General features: G+C 45.2%; 1 protein-coding gene and 1 pseudogene across 4 annotated transcripts in view; one reads left to right on the forward strand and one right to left on the reverse strand.

Annotated features, from left to right (window-relative positions):
• Positions 1–334: 334 nt before the first annotated feature.
• Positions 335–19,104, forward strand: part of TULP4 (TUB like protein 4) — a 199,318-nt gene continuing 180,548 nt past the window's right edge. For all 4 annotated transcript variants that reach the window (XM_070796447.1, XM_070796448.1, XM_070796450.1 and 1 more), the window contains exon 1: positions 335–467. The gene's annotated coding sequence lies outside the window, so the exon portion shown is untranslated. The remainder of the gene's footprint in view (positions 468–19,104) is intronic.
• LOC109563677 (large ribosomal subunit protein P1 pseudogene) lies at positions 10,866–11,105 on the reverse strand (annotated as a pseudogene).

Consider the following 19,104-nt stretch of genomic DNA (forward strand, 5'->3'; position numbering starts at 1 on the left):
TGGGGTGTTCGGGGGTGCGTGTGTGAGCTGAGGGAGCGCCTGTGAGTGTGAGGGGCGGGGGCCGGCGAGTCTGCGGAGACGGGGGCTCCGCGCGTTGGCGGCAGGCGGCCGAGGAGCGCGAGCCCAGGCAGGCGAGGCCGGCTGCGCCCCTCGGCCCGGAGCCGGCGGGTATCAACGGTCGGGACGCGGGTCCCGGGCGGTGGGGGGGTGGGAGGGGGTCGCGCGAGGGCGCGAGGCCGGCCGGGGGGCGGCGCCTGCCAGCCGCGCCGGGTCACGTGGCGCGGTCACGTGGCGCGGAGCCGGGCCCAGCGGCGGCGGCGGCGGCGGCAACGGCGGCAACGGCTGCTGAGGGAGGCGGAGACTCGGCGGAGACGCTGAGGGGAGGCGGCTGGCGGCGGCGGCGGCGGCGGCGGCGCGGGGCTGCTGGAGGCGGAGGAGCGCGGGGCCGCCGCCACCGGCGCCCGGAGGTGAGGCGGGCGCGGGGCTGTTGTCACCGCCGTCCCGGCCCCGGGAGCTGCCGCCCTCGAGAGGAGGAGGCGGCGGCGGCGGGCCCCGAGCGCCGGCCGGAGCGCCCTCGGGAGCCGGGGCGGGCGCTCGGGGCCCCCGGCCTGGCCCCTCCGCCTGGGCGCCTCGGGCGGGAGGGCCGGGGCGCGGCGGGTGGGCCCCCGCCGTGGGCTCTCCGGAGGGCGCGGTGAGGAGACGGTGGCCGACACCCGGGCTCCGGGCGGCGCTGGCTGCCGTTTAGCGGTTTGAGCCTTTTGTTTCAGTTGTCTCAGAAAAATGGGGCGATAGAGGAGCTGGGCGCGCGCGCGCGTGAGTGTGTGTGTGGTTGTGTGTGTGTGTGTGTGTGTAAATCAGGAGGCGTTTGGCTTGGAGCCATTTTTCCCCCCCTTAATTGTGGAGACAGAAAACCCCTTGAAACGGTTTCCCCCGGGGACACGGTGCTGCCCCTCTTCGTCCCCGGCGTCTGAACCGAGTGGATTTCCCTCCCGGCCTCTTGGCCACCTTTCACCCCCGCCCCCCACCTCCGTGGAGCCCCCCGAGCGAGCGGGGGAGTCTGCAAAGCCGCCCGGTCACCTGTCGTGGCAGCTGCATGGAAAGGCTGGCGTGTGTGCTGTCTGGTCGGTGCCGTTTCCTCTGGCAAATCACGGGGATTCCGCTCCCAACGCCAACCCTTCTTCCCCTCTTGCCTGCGCTAAAAACAAAGTGCAGGATGCCGCCTCTGAAGTTTGACCCGTCTGGACCATTAGTAGGGAGAGGTGTCTTTTCGTCGTCACACCTCTTCAAGGTTGGAAAGGTGAGGTTCTTCTCGCCTTGTGGAAGGAAATTAGGGTGACACAGCCCTGTCGGGGGCGGATGTGACTTACCTGCTAAAGGGCCGTGGTGATCAGAAAGTCTTGAAACACTTCTTGTGGACAGTCAACTCCCCTTACAGGGAGCTCGGCCCTGGGTTTCTCCCCCTGGAGGGCTCTCCTCCTCTTTGTATTTTGCAGTAGTGCGGCAGCACCTTAAGGATACCTAGTTGGGCAGGTTCTTAAAAAAAAAAAAGGAAAAAAATTTGTTCCTGAGGTTTTGCAGAATGTGAAAATTCACCTGGGGGTCCCTTAGCGTTGTGTCTCAGGTATCCATTCCTTGGAGTTGAGTTCTTGCAGGCAGGGCCACTGGGAGTGGTGCTATGGCCCTGGAGGATGCTCACCCTTGGAGCCAGGCAGCTCGGTTTGCTGGGGTTTGGGGTTGGGATGGATGTGAAGTGACAGGGCACCTTGGCACCTAGCCGCTGCAAACAGGAGGTGGCCTCCTGGACTGGCGATCTGGCCGGGTGGTTTGGAAGCTGATCCGAACATTGTACAGTGATAGCCACTGCTTGTGTTGAGGGGATCTCAGCCGTCCCTTCTTATTGATAGTTTACTGTTGTGCATGTAAGTATATGAATAAATTTGTATAGCAAAATCTAGTGTTTAGTTCCTGAATTATGGCATAGTACTTAATTTGTGTGAGAGTGGCTGGAGGATGTGAATTTCCTTGGAGAATTTTAAGTGCTCTATTTTAGTAAGGGCTGTGAAAGTAGCAGTGTTTCCATGTGATGGGGGAGGTGTTGACCTCTAGAGTTAGAAGTTTGTAATTCTGAGTTAGGGATATAGGGAGATATATAGGGGGATTTTTTTTTTTAAACACAGTGGAGCTTTATGACCTGGGAGAAGAGTAGAGTGCCAGTTACTTCCTGTGACTGAGAAATAGTAATGAATTTACTACTGTTTATTTTAGAACTGACTTCATTTAGAAAAGATGTATCATAGTGAACTTGCTAGTTTTCATATGGAGCTGTGCAAGTGGCAGTTTGTTTGTTTATGTGTTACCCACCACAGCTCCAGACTTTGGCCACCTGATGCCAAGAACTGACTCACTGGAAAAGACCCCAATGCTGGGAAAGATTGAATGCAAAAGGATAAGGGGATGGCATTGGATGAGATGGCTAGATGGCATCAGTGACTCAGTGGACATGAGCAAACTCCAGGAGATAGAGAAGGGCAGGGGGGCCTGGTGTGCTGCAGTCCATGTGGTGGCAGAGTCAGAGATGACTTAATGAGGAACACCACCAAAATTCTGGAAAAAAGTTTTTTTTTTTAATCCATGAAAGGATACATGGTTCATGAAATCTGTTTTACACTGAACCATCCCCAGTAAGGAAGGAACAATGACAACACAGCAGCCTTCTTTCAGGATGCATTTCAATGCTCTCGCTGTGGTGGTTTTGAGGACTGAATGAGAAGCCCAGGTGGTCTTTTGATCTTGCTGAAGGTTCACTGAATATCCGGATTTCTAAAAGGTTTTTCGAGTGCCTACCATGCACAGGGCTAGGCTTGGACATTGTTCTTCATCTGTTTCACTGCATTTACAGTGTCAGTTATAGACTGTTTGCTGTTCTCTTCTGTAGATGGAGAAAGACTGAAGATAGATTGAGTGACCCAACTATGCATGTGGTTCATCACATGCATTAAAAAACGGAGTAAAACTTCTGTTATGAAATGTTTTGATTTAGTTATTTCATTGGTTCCTAGTTAGGACCCTGGGAAGTATTTTCAGTATTACCAGAAGCTTTCCCCAAATTGTACATTTGCCCTTAGTGAAACTGCAGGGAATATGTAATTTAGACGTCAAATGTCTTTTAATTTGGCTGGGATAATGTTAATTTAGTCAACTAAACTTTTAAACATATTAAACATTCTAAGTTTTTTGTGATGAAATATGCATAATATAAAATTTACTATGTTAAGCATTTTTAAATGTAAGATCAGTGACATTAAGTACATTCACCTTGTTGTGCAGCCATCACCACCAGCATCTCCAGAGCTTACTCATCTTCCTGAACTGAAACTTGCATCCATTAACTTCCATCCTAGTCTGTCCTCCTCCTCCCCCTACTCCTGACCACTACCCTTCTACTTTCTTTCTCTAAGTGTTTGACTACTTTGCTGCTAAGTCGCTTCAGTCGTGTCCGACTCTGTGCGACCCCATAGACAGCAGCCCAACCAGGCTTCTCCGTTGACTACTTTAGGTCCTTCATATAAGTGGGATCATCCAGTAATTGTCCCTTTGTGACTGGCTTATTTCACTTTACATGTTCTCAGGGTTCATCTACTACTTCCTTTTTAAGGCTGAATAATATTCCATTGTGTGTGTGTGTGTGTGTGTGTGTGTGTGTATAACATTTTGTTTATAAACATTCTAAATTTTAACACCAAACGTTAGCAACCAAAGTGCTTACATGATGATCAAGAGCTCTCACTGAAAATTATAGATACCTTTGTTTAATGAAAACAAAATCAGATTAGTTGTTTTTCTAGTGCTCAGTACCTTTAAAAATATAGGAACAGTGGGGGATAAAGCTAAGATGTACATTGTATCCTTGGTGGGTCCTGTAATTTCCCTTCCATGTGTATAGTGACACATGGTGTGTCTTTCTGAAATTTGCAGCTGATGCAGGTGATGTTTTTGTTTCCCACCTAATACAGTGATGATGTATATGGAAGAACATGAAGGACTTGTCCTGAGGTATAGAGTGTATGGTGGTGGTGGTGGTGGTGGTTTAGTTGCTGAGTCATGTCCGACTCTTGAGACCCCATGAACTGTAGCAAGCCAGGCTCCTCTGTCCATAGTATTCTCCAGGCAAGAATACTGGGGTGGGTTGCTATTTCCTTCCCCAGAGGATCTTCCTGACCTAGCATTCGAACCCTGGTCTTAACCTGCATTGTAGACAGATTCTTTACCGACTGAGCCATGAGGGAAGCCCTATAGATTGTATGCTATGCTAAGTCACTGCACTCGTGTCCGACTCTGTGCGACCCCACAGACGGCAGCCCACCAGGCTCCCCCGTCCCTGGGATTCTCCAGGCAAGAACACTGGAGTGGGTTGCCATTTCCTTCTCCAATGCGTGAAAGTGAAAAGTGAAAGGGAAGTCGCTCAGTCGTGTCCGACTCTTCGAGACCCCATGGACTGCAGGCACCAGGCTCCTGCACCCATGGGATTTTCCAAGCAAGAGTACTGGAGTGGGGTGCCATCGCCTTCTGTATAGGAAGGTTTATTTCCCTTTGTTTACCACTTTCTAGGACTCCCCAGGTGGCGCTAGTGGTAAAGAACCTGCCTGCCAATGCAGAAGACATAAAAGACGCGAGTTCCATCCCTGGGTTCAGAAGTTTCCCCGGAGGAGGGCATGACAACCCACTAAAGTATTCTTGCCTGGAGAATCCCATGGACGGAGGAGCCTGGGAGGCTACAGTCCATGGGGTCGCAAAGAGTTGGACGTGACTGAAATGCCTTAGCATACCACTTTTTAAAATCATGCATTGGTTCCCTGACATTCTCCAGTGGGGATGGAGGAGGGTTCTTTTCTGTCTTTTTTTTCTTCTTTTTCTGAGGATCTTTATGAACTTCTGTGTTTTATTGTATGTGATGTGTTTGAGTTCAATTACTGTCCTTTTGATACTCAAATTGCCGTATCTCTAGTCAGATAGACGTATTCAGGTTGGCTCCGAGTCCTTATGACAGACCACCAGTGGCTTGTAGTAGCTTTCTTGCTTTCTGGTGTGACGAAATGTTCCAGGCTTATCCTGTACTCTTCCTGTTCCAAGGGAAGGGAAAGTAAATGATCAATAAATATGTTAAAATGTTCAATTTTACTAGTAATTAAAGAAATGAAATTAAAAGCAAAAATAAGGCACTTTCTTGGCACTCCCAATACAGGGGGCACAGGCTCCATCTCTGGTTGGGGAACTAAGATCCTATATTCCACGCACTGCAGCCAAAAAAAAAAAAAAAGGCAAAAATAAAATACCATTTGTAATAAACCAAATGTTTCTCCCTCAAATTCTTTTGTTGAAACCCTATCCCCCAGTGTGCTGGTATTTGGAGATGGGGCCTTTGGGAGGTAATTAGGGTTAGGATGGTGCCCTCATGATGGGATTAGTACCCTTATAAGAAGAGACAGACACCCAGAGAGCTCACTAACCCTTTCTGCAACACTTCCTTCCCCACCCCCACCATGTGCAAAGAAGGGGTCATTTGAGCCTATAGCCAGATGGCAGCCACTTAGAAGCCAAGAGAAGAGTCTCAAATGAAATCTACCTTGGCATCTTCATCTTAAGAGTTTTCAGCCTCCAGAATTGTGAGAAATAAGTTTCTGTTGTTTAAGCCACCCCAGACTATGGTATTTTTTAATGGCAATCTGAGCCAACTAAGACACCATTTTTCAGTGATTGTGTCGGCAATATAATTTAGACTCAATTTAGACCTTAATGGATGTGAAACAATTTGGTAAAGCTTAACATAAGGTATTATATTATTATGATTACTTCTGGTATGCCTCCTCTTGGTAGGTAGTCTTAATATTTGGGCATTTCCCAGTTTGGAATGGGAATAAGGATGATAGTAATTCTCAATGCTGGTGAAGATGAAGGAAATGTGTACTCTTGGTCAGATTTATATGTAGATTTATAAACTGATGCACTCATTCTAAATAGCTACTTAGAGTGTAGAGTGTTAGTCACTCAGTCATGTCCTACTCTTTGTGATCCCATGGACTGCAGCTTGCCGGGCTCCTCTGTCAATGGAATTCTCCAGGCAGGAATACTAGAATGGGTAGCCATGCACTTCCCCAGGGGATCTTCCTGACCCAGGGATCGAACCTGGGTCCCCTGCATTGCAGGCAGATTCTTTACTATCTGAGCCACAGGGGAAGTCCACAATAGCAACTGTTATATATCAGAACGTAAAATTTGCATTTAACTCAGCAATTCCATATTTGGGAATTTATCCCGAAAAATAATAGAAAAAGTTAACAAAGATATGTATATAGTAAGAACTATTTACTGTATGCAGTTATTTCATAAATAATCTGAGTAAAGAACTCATTAGGGTGCTTTGCATGCATTGAAAATAATGATATGTCTGTATTAACCAGTCTGGAAAGATGCCCATTATAAATTATTGAGTGAAAAAGGGAGGTTACAGAACTGTAGGCATAGAAAATGCTGGACAACTAGGCTTTGGAGGCCAAGAATCATACCTATGAGAATCTAGGCTCCAGGGACCGCTTAGTGAGCAATCTGTTTCAGGTGCCGTGGTCTCAAAAGACAGCACCCCCTGATTTCATTCTTGTGTCATAAGATTTCATTTTTCTGGAGAGAGAATATGATCAGCCTTGTTAGGTAATTTGTCAGTTGCTCAAAGTTGACAGCACCACAAAGATGGAACTTGTTTTTAGAGTCCAGGAATCAACAATGTAGGAAAGCTTCTTGATGAAAGTGAAAGGAGAGAGTGAAAAAGCTGGTTTAAAACTCAACATTCAAAAAACTAAGATCACGGCATCTGGTCCCATCACTTCATTGTAAATAGATGGGGAAACAATGGAAGCAGTGACAGACTTTATTTTCTTGGGCTCCAAAATCACTGCAGATGGTGACTGCAGCCATGAAATTAAAAGACGCTTGCTCCCAGGAAGAAAAGCTATGACAAACCTAGACAGCGTATTAAAAAGCAGAGATATCACTTTGCCCACAAAGGTCTGTATAGATAAAGCTATGGTTTTTCCAATACTCATGTATGGATGTGAGAGTTGGACTGTGAAGAAAGGTGAGCGCTGAAGAATTGATGCTTTTGCACTGTGGTGTTGGAGAAGACTTTTGAGACTCCCTTGGACTGCAAGGAGATCAAACCAATCAATCCTAAAGGAAATAAGTCCTGAATATTCATTGGAAGGACTGATGCTGAAGCTGAAACTCCAGTACTCTGGCCACCTGATGCGAAGAACTGAGTCTTTGGTAAAGACCCTGATGCTGGGCAAGATTGGAGGCAGGAGGAGAAGGGGATGACAGAGGATGAGATGGCATCACCGACTGGATGGACACGAGTCTGGGCAAACTCCAGGAGTTGGTGATGGACAGGGAAGTCTGGCGTGCCACAGTCCATGGGATTGCAAAGAATCGGACAGGACTGAGAGACTTAACTGAATCAAAGGTAAGTTGGGGTGCTTTTTTATTAAAGAAAGGGGTGATTCCAGGGAGACAAGGAGATAGACACCTGCTTCACATTCAAGTGGGGCTTCCCAGGTGTCGCTAGTGGTAAAGAACCTGCCTGCCAATGCAGGAGACACAAGAGACTCAGGTTCGATCCCCTACAGAAGGAAATGGCAACTCACTCCATTATTCTTGCCTGGGAAATCCTATGGACAGAGGAGCCTAGCAGGCTACAGTCCATGGGGCTACAAGAATCTGACACGACTTAGTGACTAAACCACCACCACACATTCAGGTAAAATTAAATACATTCTTTGATCAGAAACATTGAATTAATTATTATATCTGCATAAAAGACTACAAACTCTGATAAACTTGGTCTTTTCCTTTTAACTTTTGTTTTTGTCATGTTAGAACCTATACAAGTAGATCAACTCTATTTGATTTCTGTCTTTCATAGAAAATAATGGGTCAAAATTAAAATTTTGGATTATTCATGGATTTTTAAAATTATGCTGTTTTCTCTTTAAATGTGGCTAATTCAAAATCAGGTCTATTTCTCTGATGTCAGCAGGCAGAAATAGAAGTCTTTGCATTTGTATGGTGACAAGGATACCCACCTTTCAGAGAAAGAGTATTTTTAGAACAGAATGGAAAATTAGTGTTTATGGAAAACCTCCAAAAATAATGGAATAGTAGATTGTAGAGTGTAGAAAATTATTTTGTAGGTGTGCAGAGGTCTGTGCAGATAATATAGCCTTACTTGAACATCTTTCTCACTGTTACTATTTTTAATCAAAAGCACAATTACAGTCAACATGGAAAGAGCTTTGAGAAAGATAATACACACTACAGTTTAAGATTCACAAGTTCTCACTTTTTAAAAATTAAAGACTTAATTTAGACCTTAACGGATGTGAAAGGATTTGGAAATTCATAATAGAAGTTACTATGTTGTTACAGTTACTTATGCTATTTTTTTTTTGGTAGTCTTAATACTTGGACATTTCCTCCCTGTTTGGAATGGGCATGGTAGAGCTCCTGGGTTAAAGTTTTGGTTGTATGATATCTGTTCATGTCTGATTAAGACTAAGAAGTTGGCCTTTTTCAGAAATAATTTTTATGACAGCCTCAGCCTTTCCTTTTAAGTCTCAGCTGTTGATCCCAAGCTTTTTACTAGTTGGGACACTCAATTCTACAGGCTTTTTGGTATCTGCCTTCTAAAAGTGTTGCTCAGTGTTTTCAAATTCTACTGAGATATAGAGAAATGTCACTGGGTTCAGAATTTTTTCATCCCCATTGAATATTTCTTTGACCAGTTTCTTGCAAACAATAAAGGGAAGATTAGTTTAGACTTCCGAGGCAGTTACACATGATGTGTGTCTGTTAATTTTTAGCCTCTGGCAAGAGAAATCAAGAGTCTTATGTAGAACATACTTTGAGTACTGTGTTGTTGTCCCCATGCTTAGCTTTCCTGCATCTTTGGCTTTTGAGAGTATATGATACTGTCCTGGGGAAACACGTGGCACTGTCAGTGATAGCCGTGACAACAGCCGTTGTCAGAGGCCCTCCACGAGGTCCTCTCTATTAGGACATGCTGGTTAGTACTGGAGTAGTTTTAATATTCCTGAAAAGTTGATCAGTAGTGATGGTTCCATATGCTAAGAATATACAGGCTCATCTTCACCCATAAATCAGTTTCTTAAGCTTCAGACAGCCTCTTAGCTGGATGGGCAAATTAAGCTCCAAAGGTTAGAGTATCAGAACATGCATGATAAGAAGTTAGGCTAATGCTGTGGATGAAAGCCTGCACACCCAGAGCTGACATTTCAGCTGACATTTTAGTTACCGTATGTAAATGTTAAAACATCAGAAAATTTGTGTCTGTCTTAACATCTGAAAATTAACATCTGTCATATATAAGAATGCCTTAAAAAAAGTCATACCTGGAATTAACTTACCTGAAAGAAAGGAGTTTAAGGAGGTTGGATCATGGGACGGGTAGGTGGGTGAATGTGGCTTAACTCAGGTCACGTTTTCCAGTGCCTACCAATAGTTTGAATCTTTTTCATTTTTGTGCATGCCGTAAAGATGGCAATGTGAAATGAGAAACCCATGGCCCATGAAATGAGCAACCCAGTCTGTGCTTCTTATGTAGGAGGTTAACTTTTTAGAATTTTCTGATATCTGAATGATGAAATAAATTCTGTAATATTTGAAATGTTTGGAATAAAATATGGCAACTCTTAGTAAAAGATAGCTCACAGTTTGCTTATTCCAATAGTAATAATTTTTAATACTTTGATGGAGTGAGTGTGTAATTGGCATACACATTGCTTTGATTCCTCACCCAACGGTGATTCTGAGGGATTTGGGAATAAATAAAGTTGTGTCGGATTGGGGTGCTGCCCAGAATCTATCCATTGTGGCTTACTCAAGCATCAGTTCCCAACGTTTTTGAATTTATAACATCCTGGTTGTGTTTGATTTTGCATCTCCCTCCTCCTGACCATTCTTAAACAGCCATGACAGCCCAGATCTCTGTTATAAGTGGAGGGCAATGTGCTGATATATGAAGTCCACAAATTATCACCATAATTCAATTTTATCTAATTATGTCAGCCTTTAATTTTAACTTATCAGTACTGAACATTTTCTGGAGGATTAACAAGCTGCATGATTACAGTGCTGTATGGAATAGAATTCTTTAGGTTTTTGATCAACTCATTAATGTTGTTTTGAAAAATTTTGTGATACAGTATAGTAAATAGGGGGCTTCCCAGGTGGCGCTAGTGGTAAAGAATCCGCCAGCCAACGCAGGAGACGTAAGAGACGCAGGTTCGCTCCTTGGGGTCGGGAAGATCCCCCGGAGGAGGAGATGGCAACCCACTCCAGTGTTCTTGCTTGGAGAATCTCATGGACAGAGGAGCCTAGTGGGCTACAGCCCTAGGCGTAGCCTGTCTGAGGAAGGAGGTGTGCTGAGGGGCTTGGACTCATTCATAGATTAGATCGTGAATGAGCTTCCAGAAGTTAAGGCTGAGTTTAATTCTTCTCCTCTCTTTGTATCTACCTCACCTTAAGCACCGTCTTAAGTACTTAGTGTTATTTTGAGAAGTGAACCGTCTCATAGCATAGGAAATTCTAGGTAAGTAGGGCAACAGAAAGTCTGCAGAAGGTTATATATCAAAATGTAATATAATTATATCTTATATTGGAGAGTACAATCAACTGGGATGCAGACTTTTAGCTCCTGTTCTTTTTTTTTTTTTTTGCAAAGAACTCAGCCTTTTATTATATGTGTTCCTAAAGAGGTTTAGTCAGAAAGACCAGAACCCATGTCATGGTCAGACTCTTCAGATTCTTTCCTGGGCTTCTGCTTTCTTGTTCTCACCCGGGGCAGCAGGGGTGGAGGGGGCAGGACCTCCGTCTGGTTCAGCACTAGCTGCTGGAGCAGGCCCACTAGCCCCCGCCTTGCGGGTGAGGTCCCCAATGTTGACACTGGCCAAAGTGTTTGCAAACAAGCCTGGCCAGGAAGGGCCAGTGTTTACACCGGCTGCTTTAACGAGGGCATTGATCTTGCCCTCCGTGACCATCACCTCTTTGTTGTGCAGGATGAGGGCCGAGTAGATGCAGGCAAACTCCAAGACGGAGGCCACGGTGTGGGCGAGTATTGAGGGGGCTGCCTGGTGAGGTGCTAGTCACCGGCTGAAGTGAGGGCTTCACCCCAGCGCAGCCTGAGCTCCCTCCGAAGGATGGAGCATCTTAGCAGCAGTGTGGAAAGCAGCTCCTGAATTTTTATCTAGTGGTCTTAATCATGGTCACACTGTTGTAAGAAAAGTATTTTGTTTCTTGACCTCTATACTGTTTTATGTGTGAAACTTCAGTGTTCTTTTTGCTTAATTTTAATACGATAATATGACTTTACTTCTTAATATGATTCTAACTCTGACATAATATAAACTATGCATATATGAGGACATCTTTTTTTAAAAAATTTGCTTACTGGTTGACTTTTGCCTGTACTCAGTCTTCATTGCAGTTCTAGGGCCTTTCATTGCAATGGCTTTTCCTGTTGCTGAGCATGGGCTGTAGGGCATGGGCTCAAGTACTTGTGGCTCATGGGCTTAGAACCCTGCGGCATGTGGGATCTTCCCCGACCAGGGATCAAACCTGTGTCCCCTGCACTGGCAGGTGGATTCTGAACTACTGGACCACCAGGGAAGTCCTGGGGACATCTTGAAAGAAATATATTCTTTGTTCAAATTCTCTAGTCCCCTTCTAAATTTAAAAGCACAAAAATAGCAACAACCAAAAGATTACTAAGATAGGTTGGTTCTAATGTAAACTACTGAGTTGTTGTAATATTTTATTATTCAAAAGATGCTTTTCTTTGAATATGTGAGTCTTTCTAGAAGTCCAGGTAAATGGGGCTCCAGGTGGGAAGCGACTGCCCACCTGTGGTGAATGCTTTTCTGATTCCTTTTTTTCTGATTGGCTGGTGCTGAAATTTGAATCTGGTTTTGACCTGTGGAGGTCTTTGCACACCTTAGTCTTCTCTCAGGATTCCCTCTTCTTGTGGTTGGACCTATTTTCACTATTATGGGCACCAGGTAGGTAACCTTAACATATTGGGCTCATAGAAGAAAAGAGTCGTGGATTCTAGAAGGGCACTTTGGGAGTGGTCTAAGAAGTTAACCGGAGTTCACTGCTTATGGGGAAGGCTGCACTGAAGTTCTGCTTTCTATAGCAGAGCCCCCAGGTGTTGGGGGTGGAGTGGTCAGAGGTGGTGGGTGGAATGGGGAAAACATGTGGTTTAAGGAGCCCAGATTCGAGTTTGGACGTACGGATCTGAGTTGTGTGAAAGCAGATGGAGCACTTAGGCATGTGGCCTTTTCTTTCTTTTAATTAAAAAAAACTTTACTGTGTTCTGTATATGTATCCCTCTTCTTGTGTATCAATGATTTCCTCATTTCTTGGTTGCTTTTCAGTTCCAACTCTGTTCATAGTACATCTTATGTATAAAAGTTCAAATTTTCTATGTAGTCAAATCTATCTTTTTTCCATAATTTCTGCTTTGATCATTTGTTTAGAAAGTCCTTACCTGTGGAGTGCTTTTCTTTCTTTTAATAAAGCAGTCAGGTGTTTTAAACTTTAAAATAAGCTTTTAATCTTGGAATAATATACAGAAAAGGTACAAAGATACTTTGTACAGAGAGTTCCTCAGGCTCTCTCACCCAGCTTCCTCTGATGTTACCATCCCATAGAACTGTAGAACATTTGCCAAAACTAAGAAGTTAACATCAGTGCAAGTGCATTGTCATTAGCTTAAGCTCTAGCCTTCCTTCCAGTTGCACCAGTGTTTTCACTGATATCCTTCCCAGGGTACCATGCTGCTTAAGAGGGGAGAGTTCTGAAGAGGCAGGACCACACATGGCAATGTGTTCTGTGGAGTAGGTGAGCTCCAGACACCGCACTCGTGTGAAATGTGGCAGCTTTATGGTTTACAGAATTCTTTTAATTTAGATGGAAAATATTCTTTTTTAAAAAGATTTATTTTTGGCTATGCGGGGTCTTTGTTGCTGCGTGTGGGTTTTCTCTGGTTGTAGTGAGTGGGCACTACTCTGGAGTTGCGGTGTGCAGGCTTCAGTAGCTGCCGCACGTGGGCTCTAGAGCCCAGGCTCAGAAGTTGTGGTACCTTGGCTCAGTTACTCTGCAGCACGTGGAATTTTCCTGAATCAGGGATCGAATCCCGGTCTCCCACATTGCAGGTGGATTCTTTACCCCTGAGCCACCAGGGAAGCCCGAGGGAAAATATTCTTGATTGTCAGTCTTATTAGACACCTGCTCCTAGGAGGCATCTTGGGAGTGTCTTCTGTATTTGTGTGGCCATGTGGGCATAGAAATACCTCTGAAACTGTCCACACTGTTTCCCTGCATGGCAATTCCCTAGAATGTCTTTGCTCTCACACTGTTACCTCGTTCTTTTGCCTGGACTGGAGTGAAAAATCATATGTTGTTGATTTTTTTAAGTCTCAGAAAGGTGCCCTCACCATGAGGAGTCGTCGTAAGTTCCTCGACATCAAAGTAAGCCCAGAATATCACTCTTTCATCCTCCAGAATTGTGGTGCTAGGCACTGCCAGTCTTCTAACTTTATTGCCCAAATGGTGTTGTATCTAATGAGGAAAAAATGTGGTTGGCATAGAAGAACACATGTTTTACTCTTTAGATGGGTTTGAGACTCTCTGGGGCTTGCTCGCCCATCTCTACCCTACCGTGAGTGGAGACAGATGAATGAAGTCAGAGGTGGGGAGGGCAGACAGGAAATTAGGTGTAGAACACAAGCCATGTTGGGTGACTCCATGCCCACACTGCCTGATAAAAATAGCATGAGCAGGGAGGCCTTAGATGCCTCTGCACTTGCTATCTATAGGCATCATGACTCACACGCCTTCACGTGAGCTGGGCTGAGCTTTCTCGTGGGCGACCTCTGGCTTCTACAGTGCATTCAAATCAGTCCCCTCTTCTGACTGAAAACACATTTTCTTAGCCTTTTCTGACTTGTGAAACACCACCACCCTGCCTTTCGATTTAGAAAGCAGTGAAAATGTGATTGCCATGTATGCTTGAGGAGAAGAAATCAAAGAAAAAGCTGAGAAGAGTATCCTGAGCTGGTTTTCTGCAGACCCCTGACATTCTCTGTAGCGTTATTCTATTCTGTCTCAACTCTTAGAGAAAATCAGTAGGTCACGTTGGAAGACCTCCACCCAGGTCACAAGTAAATCTATAGAAATGTAATTTTTAAAGCACATGGCCGTTAGTAGATTATATACCTGCTTCAGTTTGGCCAGAATTAGCCTCCCTACACCCTCCCTACCTCAGAGTTTTTCTTGGTGGCTTGTGACTTTTTCTATGAGTTTTAGTTACAGTCATTGCTTTTACAAAGCCTTTTTTTTTTTTTTTTTTACATCAGCTGTTTTGTCTGGTCTTCACAGCAACCCTACACATTAGGTTAAGCATGTATTTTTCATTTTATCAGAAAACTGAGGTCTGGGGTATGCTCATGGCCTTGTAACTATTCAGCAGAAGTCTTGGGACAAGTCCGCACTTGCTGATTGAAAGCCTGCGTCTCTTCTCTTCTGCCCTGTGGCCTCCCCTCCAGCCTGTTGGCACTGGTGTTATAGACACAGGTGGGCGAGGCCAGTGGTGGTGTCTCTTGGTGACAACCGGCATATCTTTCAGACTGGTAACTAGCTGCCCCTGTCCTTTTTTCGCTTTGTAAGGCATCTGGGGCTTTGTTCACATACCCTCCCTGTCTGCATGACTCTGTCCCAGCACAGGGGTTTGTCCTGGTCTGTGTCAGCTGGTCATGCTGGTCCTGCTCACTGCCGGTGACTGCTATGGGGATAAGCATGAGACCTAGTTCTCTTCTACCAGGAGGTTCTGGAAAACTTCTCAGTCTTAAAATGACAACACTAGGAAAGATAGTCCTTTTCTTCTGAGCATGGTCCTGGCTGAATGTGGTGCCTGGAGTTGCTGCAGCCGTGTTGCCTCAGTCTGAATGTGAAGCTGGTGCTGGGGAGAGAACAGAGCCGAGAAGAGAGCAGAGTTCCTCAGAGTCCAGCCCCCACTGCTTTTGGACTTCTCCTGTGAAATAAATTTCCCTCTTGTCTGTGTGAAGTAAATTTCCCTGTTGTATAAGGCAACCTGAGTTGAGATTATCTGTTACTTGTACTGAAAGACACGCTGTTTCATTCATTCATAATTGTGAAGAGATTTGATCTGGTCAGAAGATCAGGGATTGCTTCCTTGGGGAAAGGCACAGGCCTTGGTGAGAGAGATCCATTTTGTGTTGGGCCTTGTATCCCATTCTTAAAGGTTTTGGTCTTTATTGCAGGAGCAGAGCCATTGAAGGGTTTCACTACTGGAGAGTGGCAGGAGAACCGTGAGCTCTATAGTTCTTTCAAGCTGCCGCTACTAAAGAAAACCTTGGCTTAACATTCCAAAGAGTCCTGTTTGATTTGCTGAGCAGGCAAGGAGCAGTCAGTGGTTAAGGCCCTGGTGATTGGCACATGTGTCCACAAAACACAGAGGAGCATCTCTGCTTGGAGTCTGATGAAGGCAACAATCTACTTTCCTTTTCTCCCTCCTTGCTAGTGTGTGTGTGTATGTACACATGCTGCATGCACAGAGGCAGCTCTCATGTTTTCTAATTTAGGCATAATTTGTGAACAGTCTCGCATTCTCTTAGTGTTTGATCATTTAAGTTAAAAAAAAATTGCAGCTAAGAAGTCTGTGTTGGAGTTACAAAAACAAGCTGGATGGTTTCATTGTAAATAAAGTGTTAAGGATGTATTAATGTGTCTGAAATTGAACTTTTAGCATCTCCAGAGGTTTTTCTCCAGGTTTGGTAGAGTAAGATCTGCTCTGATTCTCATACATATGGATACATTAGAAAACTGGATTCTGTCCCAGTGTAATCAGGCCGGGAACCAGCCTGAACTGCAGAGTGGAACTGCAACGAAAGCTGCAGTCTCCTGTAATCATATTAGGATGCGATGTGGTCCCTCTTTATGTTTATTAATTAGTGGAGTTGTAATGAGACTCCCCCCCTGCTTTTAAGGATGCTGATCAGTGGGCATCTGGGTGGGAATGGAGTTGTGTTTGGGAGCCTTCTGTGTGCAGGTGGGAGGGATCAGTGTTTCAGGTGGTGGCAGGTGAGCTTCCCGCCAAGTTGGCATAATGGGAACAGGACTCTTCTGGGTTGCCATCTGTTTGTGGCTGATAGGAAACCAGCAGTGACTTCTGAGAAGTTTATGTTGAAATACTTAGGAATTAGAAATAGTAAGATCGTGCTGATCAGGTCTTAGGAGGTGGGGGAAATAGACTGTGGAGTGAGTTTTCATCACTCCTCATTTTAGGAGAAAGCGGCCTGGGTTCAGCAGTCCCCACTCTCACCTCCCCCAAACCACAACTCTATTCTCCCCACCCAGACAACCTCTCAGGTCACTCCAATTCTGTCCTGAGTTGCCCATGGTAAGGGGACACGTTATTTACATGCCTGTCGCAGGTAACACCATGTGTGGTGTTTGTCACAGGGTGGGGGGTTCAGGCTGTCTCTGTGACTCTTGATGTATCATGTTTTTTTGTGGTTTTAAATTGTGGTAAAATATGCGCAGTGTGTTTTACCATTGTAGCTCTTTGGATTGTGTACAGTTCAGCGACAGTCCAGTTTCACAGTTGTGTGACTGTCCCAATGGGTCATGTTTTCACCAAGTACTTTGACGTACATAAGAAATAGTGGATGTTTCTTCTCTGTTTACAAAATGTATGCGTAAAAACCATCAGTTTGCTCTGTCTGATGGGTGTCCCTCTGGTTTTAAGCTGGGGTTTGCTTCCCTTTTGCATGGGAATTGACTCGGTGGGTTAGAGGTATTGTGCCTCTGTTTCTCTGGATTGGCTTTGCTGTCTGGCAGCTGGGAAGCTCTGCTCTACAGGCACAGCGGTTTGTGATGGTGTTCTCTTGTGAAGCAGGGGTGTGGGGTAGGGAGTAGCTCACTTCCCTTTGAGCCTGGCGTTACCTGTTGGTTAACTGGAAGAACTGACCTCGGGTGGCTTGCTGAGGATGCATGAGGCTGCAGGCAGTCATCTGCTCAGCCACTGCCACCAGCGCAGGTGCTGAGGCGCTGCCTGCCTCCCTTTGACTTGTAGACCCTGCTGGGTTCCCTCTGCCTCCTGCAGGCTTCTATCTTGTCTCTTTGAAAACAGTCAACAGAAAGGACCATGGAGTCTGCTGTCGGTTAGGGGACTCTTGGTTACAAGTAAGAGAGATCTAAGTGAACTCAGTCACACATGAAAGGTGATTGGAAGGATTTCGGGCTATCTCTGCAAGGATACAGCTGGGCTACAGACCAGGACCCAGAGACTGGAACACGCTGTTCCAGTGGATGGGCCTGGGAAGCTCTTTGCTTCTTTCTGTCCCCATCCTTAGCTTCCCTCAGTGCTTCTGAGTTTTCTGTTACAGACCAGTGTCCCCTACTCCCCGGTCCATGTGGCAGAGCATGGCTGTCACCACCCCTGTTCTTCATGTCGTGACTAGAAAGTGTTTCTCTGTTCAGCATTTTCTGGGAAGAGCTGATGAGGGGTCACGGAAAATGGAACCAGGCTGTGAATGTTCCTAGGCAACTTTGCATTCAGATTTAAACAGAAGAGTAAAACCCCAGATGAAACCAAAACAAAATACTACCCACCCCTACTACTCTACCAACAAAAAAATCCAGTAAGTTGAGGAGATGAATCTGATAAACAAATTCTGGAGTTGCCTTTTTAAAAATTAAATTTCTTTTTTAGTGAAATGAATTATTTAAAAAATTTTTTAGTGAAATAAATTATAGCCTATTTTTCTGTCAGCATTGTTTGAACTCAGAGAAATTGTGGCTGAAGTTTAATTAAGCGGGGTAGCTTGATGTGGGAGATATGTTCCTAAAAACCTGAGTATAAATAAAATATTTTAAATTAAATCATATTTTTAATATACAAGGAGAGTCAGTGGGTAAGGCCCTGATCCCCTGATATCAGAAGGGATCCTTTTGTGATTTTTTTTTCTAAAATCCAGTAATTTTAACCCTGTGAAACTGAATCTTCCTATATCACATTCACTAGATCAAGGTGTACCAGTGGATTGTTCATATTTTTGCTGTCGTTGTCTTGTTGGGGTCACTGGTTCATTGGCACATCGAGTACTCCACCGATTTCTGAAGTTTTGAACAATAGCCCAAAGGATTATTAGTGGCCAAGTGCAGTCAATTGCTCGGAGAAGGCAATGGCACCCCACTCCAGTACTCTTGCCTGGAAAATCCCATGGACGGAGGAGCCTGGTAGGCTGCAGTCCATGCTAAGGGTCAGACACGACTGAGCGACTTCACTTTCACTTTTCACTTTCATGCATTGGAGAAGGAAATGGCAACCCACTCCAGTGTTCTTGCCTGGAGAATCCCAGGGACGGGGGAGCCTGGTGGGCTGCCGTCTGTGGGGTCGCACAGAGTCGGACACGACTGAAGTGACTTGGCAGCAGCAGCAGCAGTCCTCTTTTAGTTGATTGGTTACACACGTAGGTCGTCCCCTGTATGAATCTGAGAGCCCTCTATGAGTTGGAATTAAATTGGGATTAAAATACGCTTCTGAATTGCGAAGCTGTACGCAATAATCAAGGCAGGTTCGAAAGCATCACCTAGTGATTGCAAGACAAAGACAGAGCAGTCTGATAATCCTGAGAGTTGTTCATAGTGCAATTCGAGGGTTTGGGAATTGGTCATCTCCTCAAGTGTGCAGGATCTGTTGTGTTTGCACATCAGTCACAAAGGTGGTTTATTATCCATTTGACTTATTAGTGTATTTAAAATGAAAACTCAAAACAGTTTTCCCCTCCTCAGAAAACGTGGGCTGTGAGGAAGCGTGAGTATTACTGGCTTTGTGGGGAAGGACGTGATGAGCACCTGAATAAATGGTGCTGCAGTGGAAGACCACACCCTCTGGAAGGCTGCTCTGTCTGACATGCCCCTTGCTCTACTGAGTGTCCTACCTTCTGAAGGACA

Source organism: Bos indicus, chromosome 9 (genome assembly GCF_029378745.1).
Source record: "Bos indicus isolate NIAB-ARS_2022 breed Sahiwal x Tharparkar chromosome 9, NIAB-ARS_B.indTharparkar_mat_pri_1.0, whole genome shotgun sequence".
Lineage (NCBI taxonomy): Eukaryota > Metazoa > Chordata > Mammalia > Artiodactyla > Bovidae > Bos > Bos indicus.